Source organism: Peromyscus eremicus, chromosome 14, assembly GCF_949786415.1.
Source record: "Peromyscus eremicus chromosome 14, PerEre_H2_v1, whole genome shotgun sequence".
NCBI classification, from domain to species: Eukaryota; Metazoa; Chordata; class Mammalia; order Rodentia; family Cricetidae; genus Peromyscus; species Peromyscus eremicus.
In genome coordinates this window covers 40,675,072-40,686,272 of record NC_081430.1, presented here as the reverse complement: position 1 = coordinate 40,686,272, position 11,201 = coordinate 40,675,072, and the positions used below count along the sequence as shown (strand labels likewise).

Here is an 11,201-nt window from a genome sequence, read left to right as displayed (position 1 = left end):
TCTTCTGAGAGCTGAGGATTCCCATAAGACTTATACATGAAGACAAGACAGTGGAAAGCTGTGAGGGTACACTATGGGTGTCTGGCCACCAGCAGATGCTCCAAAGTTAGGAGATTCCCTCATACTTCAGGCTTATCCAAGCAATCTTTGAGGTAAGGAGACCCTGGAAGTCCCACTGGCTGCTAGCAATCTTTAACAAATGCTGACCCCTCTGAGTCTTGTTGTCTTAAGAAAAAAAGGATTCAGCTGAGATTTGATGATCTGCAAGGACCGATCCAGCCTGAAATCTTCCTTTTTCAAAAAATTGCAAAAGCCAACTGCCAGCCCCATCTCCCTTTAGTCTTCAAAATCAAACACATCAGAAGCCTCAAATCTGCAAACACTTTCTGACGTCCACCTGACTCACTGCGCAGGATGTGTGAAATTTGTTTGGCTGTGGCCTACATGTTTAAAGGTCACCCTGTCCCTACGGCTCAGTTTGTCAGCTCTCCTAATACAATCCTTATAAAATGAAATCTAAAGTAAAACTAGATCAATAAATGTGGAACTGACTGGATTCCCAATGTGGACAGAGTGGTTTACTTAGCGCTGCATGGTCCTCATGGATCTTCCTTGTAGTGTGTGTTGAAATGCCCTCTTTAAAGTAAATCCTACAAACCACACATACCCTTGAACTGGTGCTGTGAAAAAATCCTTTTGTACACTGTGAAGATTTGTCGCTGTGATTGGTGATTGGCCAATAGCTGAATGGGATAAAGTTAGGTGGGAAAGCCAAACTGAAAATGATGGGATGAAGAAGGGTGGAAATAGGAGAGTCAGGAGAGACATCAGCCAGTTGCCAGGCAAACAAGGCGTGTAAAAATGAAGTAACAAGCCATGAGCCATGAGGCAAAGCATAAATAGAAATATGGGTTAATTTAAGTATAAGAGCTAGCTAGTAACAAACCTAAGCTACTGGCAGAACATTTGGAAGTAACATTAAGCCTCTGAGTCCATTATTTGAGGAAACGGCTGCCAGGTATTTGGGAACAGGTGGATAGAAGAGAAACATCCAATTACAAATTGGAGCCAGTGTTTCTTAAGGTGCAGACCCATGAAAGGCTCTTCCAAACAGCAGCCTTGGGAAGTTTGGGTTCATATTCCTCCTAGCTGTGAATTTTGACTTAGCTCCTGATGGCATTTGTTTGCTTTTCTTTCTTTCTTTCTTTCTTCCTTCCTTCCTTCCTTTCTTTCTTTCTTTCTTTTGCTTCTTTTCTGTAAGCCAAGTGTATTGGTTAGTTACATTTCTCAATGTTGTGATAAAAATACCTGGCAAGAAGCAACTTAAGGAAGGTTTACTTAAGGTTTACTTCGGCTTATAGTTCACGGGTGTGCACACCATCATGGCAGGGAAGATAGATCACGGGGGTGCACACCATCATGGCAGGGAAGATAGTTCACGGGGGTGCACACCATCATGGCAGGGAAGATAGATCACGGGTGTGCACACCATCATGGCAGGGAAGATAGATCACGGGGGTGCACACCATCATGGCAGGGAAGGCACAGAGGTAGGAGCGGGAGCTCAGCTCACTACATTCATCCGCAGTCAGGAAGTCCAATAGGAACAGAAAGTAGAACTAAGCTATACAACCTGTTTCAGGGACTCCCTCCTAAATGTTCCACAGCCTTTCCAAACAGTACCACCACGTGGGAGCCACGTTCAAACACACGAGCCTGTTGGAGACACTACACATTCAAACCACAACATCAGCCGAGCCTATCACATCTCCCTACACCTCCACTGTCTAACTAACCCTTCACTAATACCACAGGGGGGATCACCTCCAACTCCTTGCCCCCCGGGGCTTAGCTAGCACCCATTCTTTCCCATCTATGATCTCAATTTAAGAGTTAATCTAAGCCGGGCGGTGGTGGCGCACGCCTTTAATCCCAGCACTCGGGAGGCAGAGCCAGGCGGATCTCTGTGAGTTCGAGGCCAGCCTGGGCTACCAAGTGAGTCCCAGGAAAGGCGCAAAGCTACACAGAGAAACCCTGTCTCAAAAAACCAAAAAAAAAAAAAAAAAAAAAAGAATTAATCTGAGAGGCCCCCTAATGTCATGTGGCTCAGGCAGAAGAAAGACATCCATGGGGCAGCCTGGGTCCTCACGGTCCAGCCTGCCTGAAGCATCCACATGCCTAGCCAGCGCTTTGTGGCACCAGGTAGTACTGTGCCAATATGATGAGCAAGTATATGGGGGAGAAATGGGGGAGAAAGAGAGGCAGAATTTTTCACATGCGGTGGTAAGAAGCAGTTCTGAAGAAGTGAGAGCTGTGAGGAATGGGCTGATATTGGTGGCTTGTTTACCATCCGGGACCAGGATGACATCTGGCCCTGGGCTGCTGCCTATAGCTGTATCTAGGTCTGTGACAGCCAGGGGTCTATGTTGACATCCATGACCCATGTTGCCACCAAGGCCACAAGGATGCCCAGGGTGTGGGCCACCACCTGTGGCCATTCTTGTGTCCAAGGGCCGTGCTGCCACTGGGGCTATGTTGACCTGAGTGACCTGTCCACTGGGGAATATGATGACATCCAAGCCTGTGCTGCTGCTAGGGGCCATGTCTGAGACCATGGCCCTGCAGCAGCCAGGGTCTGTGTTGATGTCCATGGCTTCAGTAACCACACCACTGAAAGCCACGCGGATGACCAGGTCAAACACCTGAGTCCATGTTGGTCTCCAAGAGCCATGCTTTCACCAGGGCCATGCTAATCTGGATGGCGTGTGCTGCCACCTGAGGCCATAGTGACATTGGGTCCATGGCCTTACCACAGCCAGAGTCTGGATTGATATCCATGACGCCTGATACCACCTAAGGCCATGAAAATACCTGGGGTCAGGGCTGTCACCTAAGGCCAGGTGGGGAATCTTTGGGTCATGCTGCAGCCAGAGACATACAGATCTGAGTGGCCTGCACTGCCACAAGGTGTCATGGTGATGCCCAGGCCTGAGCTGCAGCTGAGAGCGATATCTCAGTTCATGGCTCTACTGCAGCCAGGGTCTGTGTTGATGTCTGTGGCTCATGATACCATCAAAGGCTATGCCGATGCCAGAGTTCTGGGCCACCACCTGGAGTCATGTTGGTGTCTGAGTGCCACACTGCCCCTAGAGGTAAAAACCTATCAGAGTGGCCTATGCTGCCATCTGGGCCATGGTGACATCTGAGCCTGGGCTGCTGCCAGGGACCATGTCTGGGTCCATGGTCCTATCACAATTGAGGTCTGTGATGTCTGTTGCCTGTGGTGCTACCAAAGGCCACATGAATGCCCAGGGTCTAGGCTGCATCCTGTGGCCATGTTGGTGTCTGAGGGCCTCACTGCCTTGGGGACCATGCCAATCTGAATGTTGTGTGCAGCCACACAGGGCCAGGCCTGGACTGCTGCCATGGGCCTCGTCTGGGTCTGCGGCCCAACAGCAGCCAGGGTCTGGGCTGATGTCCATGACTCGTGTTACCACAGGTGGTCATAGGAACCATACATGGTGAAATCCAAGGGCCATAATAAGCCAGCCCTGATCCTAACTGGCCCAGGATAATTGGTCCTGCCACTCAATGAACACTACAGCAGGAGAGCAGGTGCTTTCCCAGCCCCATGGAAGAGCTGGCCTCAGAACTTGGGAGAGATGGTCCCACGCCTCACCACAGGCATGGGAGAGCGGCCCCAGTGGCATGGGCCTTGGAGAGATGGCTCTGCCCCTCCCCTGAGGGGGTGGTTCCAATGGCCAGGACCAAGCAGCCCAGCTAACACCCAAACCCACACCCGGGGCCTTGGGTTGGCCCACTCTAACAGCTGTCCCATCTATGACCTGCTGGAGTGCTTGAAGGGACTGGTCCTGCGGAACAATAACTGCAGGATCTCATGACTTGGGGCAACAGTAGGATATCCGAGAGGAGTTTCAGTGAGGGTCCAGTGATGATGACGTGCCAGAGGCCTTGAACCAGACCAATGACTCATTGCAATGAACATTTTCCAGATGGGGCTGATTGGACAAAAGGGTACACTGCGTGACATACTGCAGCTCCCAATACCACTGAGATGAAGGAAGAGGTGTTGGAAAGATGGAGGAGCAAGGTGGGTTTGTTTACTTGCCAGATTTGCTTTGTTTGGTTTTGTTTTTAACTAATTTTAGGGAGGCATACTACAGGGGTGGATACGGAGGGACTGGGAAGTGAGAAGGATTAGGGTGCATGATGTGAAATTTCCAAAGAATCAGTAAAGAATTATATTATTTTAAAAAAATAGAATTAATCTGGAAGCCACAGTGATGATGACCTAAGTTCCTGGCACTCACCACAGCCTCTCTCTCTCTCTCTCTCTCTCTCTCTCTCTCTCTCTCTCTCTCTCTCTCTCTCTTTCTCTTTCTGTGTCTTTCTCTCTGTGGGTCTCTGTGTGTGTGTGTCTTTCTCTCTGTGTGTCTTTCTCTCTGTGTGTCTTTCTCTCTGTGTGTCTTTCTCTTTGTGTGTCTCTGTGTGTCTTTCTCTCTGTGTGTCTTTCTCTGTGTGTGTCTATCTCTGTGTGTCTTTCTCTTTGTCTTTGTCTCTCTCTCTCTCTCTCTCTCTCTCTCTCTCTCTCTCTCTCTCTCTCTCTCTCTCTCTCTCTCTGTGTGTGTGTCTTTCTCTCTGTGTGTCTTTCTCTTTGTGTGTCTTTCTCTCTGTATGTCTTTCTCTCTGTGTCTTTCTCTCTGTATGTCTTTCTCTCTGTGTCTTTCTCACTGTGTGTCATTATCCCTCCCTCTCTCTGCTTCCATGCTCAACTTCTTCCCCATTTTCCCCAAGGATGGACTTCTGCACTGGTGCTTCCATGAGTGACTTGCGCCACTTGTTAATGCACTCCTTACTAAAATACTATTGTAGGAACAAGAAAGTAACAATTCCTTCTCCTATGAGGCTCTCACACTCAGCTATAAACTGGACAACCAGTTTGAGCTAGTGTGAAATTGGTTTTCATAAGATCCTAGAACTGACATACATAGACACATAGCATGTCCTAGCTACTTCGACAAGTACCACACAGTTCCAACAAAAAAGAGCTTAAGGCCACTTCATGACACTTTGGGTTTGTAAAATGCCTTTCAGCAACTCCTTCGCCAAGCAGAGGTGAGCAATAAAATCTCTGGTCCCATTACCATGAGGAAATTTAAAGATTATCAAAGAACTATAAAGCCTGTGAGATCCATGACTGAAACAAGAGAGGAAGAAAAGCCCAAGGAAACATCAAAGAATAGAAAAAAGCACCAGGGAAGACATGAAGAAAGGCTCTGATAATCATTTGGCTACTAACCAAGCATGCCCCTGCAGGTCTAAGAACTGAGTATAACTTTCCAGAAGAGGAGAAGTTCAACCAGAAGCATGGGAGAGATGTGGACAAATCCACCCAGTCACAAAGTCAGATGTTCCAAAAGAGAAAGGCAAACACTCTTGGATATGGAAGTAGGTGGCTGTGTAAGCAAAGAAGTCCTGGATTATAGCATTCCTACCACCAGTGGGACCCCAGATGCTGCCCTATCTGAAGATATTGACTTGAATCTAGGCACTGGGCCTGCTTGGCAGCTTCAAGCCCTGAACAGCAGCAACTCAGAAGATGAAGGGTCCATTCAAAACTCCCAACTTTAGTGCTACCAAGGGAACTCTGGGTGGCAGGTTTGGGATGCCAAAGGACCTTGTGGGTTCCAAGAGCTTAAATCCAGAAGACATGGGTTCTCTCTTTAGATGTGTGATTATCTCATCACTAGGAATGTAGGCACAGACATTGCTGTCCAGCTGGATGAATCTGTTGTCAGCAAGTTGGAAGGGACAGTGATGGGGATGTTCAGCATCGTGACTTCCGCAATCCAGCAGGTTCTCCAGGCACAGCATCACATAGGCATGCTCTGGAATATCATGGCTATACAACATTGCCAGCACCCTTATGTTGTCACCTTCTGTGGTGGTGTTGAGAGAGTAGAGAAGTCTACTAATCTTGCCAAGATTTCCTGCTGGCTTTGGAGAGTAGTTTTATCACCCTCATTGCTCCTATGATCCAGCTCTACGTACACACACCTGGTATGGGACTGCCCTACACTGCCCTCCAGAGCTATGATGACCTCATCATCAGTGCAGTTGTTTGAAAAGGGCTATGGCAAGAAAGCCAATGCCCTTACACATAGCTCAGGATTTTATGTAGCACTATGGGACAAGACGGGCTACATACAAGATCATGGTCCTTAATGACTTCCCTGTCCAAATTCATTACTGCTGATACACCTTAGGTGGTACTGTTTATGGAGATGGCTTTAGTGGGCAGTGAAGTCAAGGTGAGGTAATATATTAATATATTGTGTACCCTAATAAACTTGCCTGAAGAACAGAGGACAGAGCCAGCCACTAGATTAGACATAGAGGTCAGGTAGTGGTGGCACACACCTTTAATCCTAGCACTTGAGATCTCATGCCTTTGCTTGGAAGCACACAGGCCTTTAATCCCAGGAAGTAATATGGCAGGGCAGAGAAAGGTATATAAGGCATGAGGAAACAGGAACTCAAACTCTATTTAGGATGAGGATTTTGTAGAGGTAAGAACTAGTGGCTGGCTGTTCTGCTTCTCTGATCTTTCAGCTTTCACCCTCATATCTGGCTCTGGATTTTTATTAAAAGACCATCTAAGATTCAAACAACACCAAGGGCCACAATCAAGTTTAACACAGTCTTGGTTGACCATTCTTTGACTCAAACATCTTGCCTCATTGATGGTACTGTCATTAACAAATTTGACATAATTGATGACAAGTTGAAAGCTTCTATTGTTATAATATACATCCACTATCATCTGTGGACACGTAAATCTACACAGTCTTAATAGTAAGGCCATAGAGGCCACTCTCGTACAAATCTCATACAGCTCATGCCTAACACCAAATTGCTGCCTCCCCCTTTTCCTATATCTAGAATGTACTGTGCAGCATGTGAACAACTTGTCTTTGGTGTCTCTCTACAGAGGCTTACAGCTTTTTCTAGCCCCACTCCTTGATCAGCCCATCTGCTACCTGCCAAGGGGAATGAATCATGGTCTTGTCACTGAAGACTCTTTCTGCCTACTCATTCTGTCTCCTAGCTCTGATCAGTGGTTAGAAGATGAACTTTGCTAATTAGTGTGAATACAAAGTCATCTGACCTTAGAAGCAGATTGAAGTCCCAGTCCCATTAAGTTAAGAGATTCCCAAAGGCCCCTCTGAATCTTGGCTGGCACCTCTCACTAGAATACACAGGTTCCAGGACCAGAATGGCAGCTACCTCACTCTGGCAGTGTATGGTAGTCTGTTCTTAATAGTTGCAAATTCTAAATCGGATGATGACCTCCACCCATTGTTGCCCAAAGCATCAGCTAGGCCTTGTCATGAATGGGTCAAAGGTGAGCTCCCCACTTCCCTATGAAACAAAGAATGCTGAGATAAACTGTTGCATTGAGCTTCTCAGTCATTTAATTCTTCATTTCTCTCAGAATCCAGACATGAACTTTGGATGTCCACCTTCCTGGGAGAAAGCCAGTCATTAGAAGGATTTCTTTCACCTCTCACCCTTGACCTCCTAAGCAGAATCTGGCTTTTCCTCATCCCTCTCTCCTACTGTTCCTATTGTTAGAACTTGTCTTGTAGCTTTGTATTACAGATGTGCTATTACTGCAATAAATAGAGGGCTAGTGCCCAGAAAAATATATAGTGTATATAAGAAAATGAGTTTCAAATACTGCCTTTTGGGTTGTAGGAAGAAAAAAACAAAGAATTAATCCAGCTCCCCTTTACTTCCAATGAGGACTATCAGGTTCTGCATCCTTCTTAACTCCCTCCCAGTCAACATCTCCAGGAATCTCCCACAGCCTCGTCAAACTCTATCAAGCTGTTCTTTCAAAAGGAGTGAAACTTATTTTTAATACCAGAGATTGCAAGATTCCTGCAAGGTAAAGGATTCTGGAATTGAGGCTGGAGAGGGGACTCGGTGGCTAAGAGCACAGGCTGCCCTTCCAGAGGACTCGAGTTTGATTCCCCGCACCCACATCAGGAGGCTCACAACCACCTGTAACTCCAGTTCTAGGGCATCTGGAACCCTCTTTAGGCAGCTGCAAGCAGAGTTGTCAGACAGCAGAAGTAAGGCTGATATTTTCTTAGTAGATTCTGAACCCATGGGGAAAACGGAATTTATTATCTTGTCTAAGCCCTGACAAAGAAAACAAATATTAAATGGATAATATAATACATTATTCAAATTAACTATAAATTGGCACTATAATGGGGAATGTAACAGGAAAATGATTGTTCATTTGAGGGTGGATATTTTTAAGTTACATGCAGACTCTGAGCTATAAAGAAAGTTCTCTGGCAGAAGAATATAACCATTCCTCACTTGACCAAAATTCATATACGATTTTAGGGTTCAGGGCCTTGATGCGGCTTTTGTACTTTCACTGGTGGTGGTGTTTTTAACCTATACATTTTTGGCTACTATCTTATGAATGTTTTATTTAACTAATTGTGGGAGTCCAGCTCCAACCTGCTCCTACCTTTCAAAGAGTTCTTGGGTGGAGGAGACAGGACTGAGGAAATATTAAGTAGAAACATAGAAAGAGATGATAAGAAAGACAGAGACACAGGATAGATTTTGGGGAGGCGGGGGCTGGGTCAATACCCAACTGCCCAGAGCTTTATTCAAAAGGGCTTTTTATAATATGCCAAGGGGAGAGGCAAAAGACCTCCCCCTTGCAAGATCAAAGCACACTGTACAGCCAAGTGTAGACTCTTTCAAATACCTGATAAAACGCCCCTGGCCAAATCATTCCATTATGCAGCCCTGCTGGGTAAAGGAAGCCCAGGTTCTCTGACCCTGAGTAAGGTCTCACTAGGAAGCCTCTGTGGCCCACCACAACTAATGATTCTTCGAATTGAAGAACTAAGATGAATTAACACTCAACTCTAAGTCTATCCTTTGACCCGTATAGTTCTGATTCTAGGTGAAGTGCTGTCCTAACTCAAGCAAAAGAGGATTAATCCTACAGGGTATACAGGAACCTGCAAATGTTACAAGTGGACTGAATACCCTTCACCACTAACACCACCTGAGTTTGAAAATGATTCTGCCCATTTCTTCCCAAAGACCTTAAAACACAAAGCATCCATGCTCTGATGTTCTGAAAAGATTTGGGCTTCCCTGACTCCAATATTATTAGACACAGATTCTATGACACAACATTAATTAATACAAATTAATGCAACAGATTCTCTCAAAATAAACTGAACTCTCAGTAGTGATAAATTTTTTTAGTCACTTCATACCCTGAACAACTCTGAAGAGTCTTACAACTTTCATTACATTCACAGCAGCTATAGAATGTCAAAGGGATGTTTTGTACCATTAAGCAATTCACATCACTTTGGAGGTGGAGAATGAGGGTACTGGGGACCAACCAATGCCTTGTGAGTGAGCTGACCACAGAAATACACCACAGGACAGATACTACTCTTAAATTTGTAGAAATCAACCTCAAAAGAATAAGTATTAAGCTTGACTGATTGTTGGCATTGATAACTAAAAGGATAATAAATGTTTAAATTGAAAATGATCTTTATAATTATACTGAGTGTGATTCACTTAAGTTTTTAAAAATATTAAATGTTTCAGTTTCCCAATCAAATTAAAAAACATATCAAGAAATTATTCAACATGATCAGATGAGCTTCATCCTAGAAATGCTGAAATGGTTCAACATATGTCAATCAATAAACATAATCCATCACATAAACAGACTCAAGGACAGAAACCATGTGATCATCTCAAATAAATGTGGAAAAGGCCTTTGACAAAATCCTACATCTCTTCATGATAAAGTCCAAGAATCTAGGGATACATGGGACCTATCTCAACATAATAGAGGCAATAGACAACAAACCCACAGCCAACATCATGTTAGATAGAGAAAAACTCAAAGCATTTCCACTAAACTTAGGAACAAGACAAGGATGTCCCTCTCAGCATTCCTGTTCAGTACATGCCTGAAGTTTTAGCTAGTGCAATACAACAGCAAATGAGAAAGGGTAAGACACATAGAAAAAGAAGTCAAAGTATCCATATTTGCAGATAACATAATTCTACACATAAACACCCTAAAGGTCCCACCAGAAAGATCCTACAGGGGATAAATGCATTCAGCAGAGTACCAGGTTATAAGACTAACACACAAAAATCAGTAGCCTTTCCACATACAACTGACAAATATAACAAGAAAGAAATCAGAGACACAATCCCATTCACAATAGCTTCAAAGAAAATCTTAGAACAAATCTAACTAAAGAAGCGAAAAAAGATAAAAAATAAAACTGACAATAAAAGTTTAAGAAATGGAAGAAAGAAATTGAAGGAGATGTCAAAATATGGAAAGACCTTCCATGCTCATGAATTAATATTGTGAAAATGGCCGTTCTACTAGAAGCAATGTACAGACACAATGTAATCACCATCAACTGATTGAAACAATTAATCTTAAATTTTATTTGAAACACACACACACACACACACACACACACACACACACACACACACGTGAAACAGAAGAACAAAAACAATCCTGAATGATAAGAACAATGGCTGAAGATATCATCACTCTGGTTTAAAGTTACACCAAGCAGCTATAGTAATAAAAACTGCAAGACACTGGCATAAAACCAGACACTCTGGTCGATGGAAGAGAACTGGGGACTCCAGTTCCTACAACCATCTCATTTGATTCCAAGAGACCAACAATACACCTGGGAAAAGGACAGCATCTTCAACAATTGGTGCTGATCAAACTGGATGGCCAAATGTAAAAGAATGAAAATAAATCATTACCTCTCACCCTGCATAAAACACAACTCCAAACAGATCAAAGACCTTGACATAAGACCTGACACCTTAACTCTGAGAGAGTAGAAATATGCTTGAACTCACTGGCACAGTAAAGGACTTCCTAAACAGGACCCCGATAGCATGGGCCAGAAACCTGTGACTAATTAGGTCATTGGCCCAACGAGAGTTCCTACCACTGTTATTCTGCTAAAAGGCATAGTATACACTGACTTTTAATGTCTTAAAGTTATACCCACTGGTCAATAATACATCTCTCAGCCCTCATCAGAAGCTTCTTTCTAAAGTACATG

At 44.5% G+C, this 11,201-nt stretch overlaps 1 pseudogene; it reads left to right on the top strand.

Moving 5' to 3' along the window:
- Positions 1-4,785: 4,785 nt before the first annotated feature.
- LOC131924600 (signal recognition particle receptor subunit alpha-like) lies at positions 4,786-6,057 on the top strand (annotated as a pseudogene).
- Positions 6,058-11,201: the final 5,144 nt, after the last annotated feature.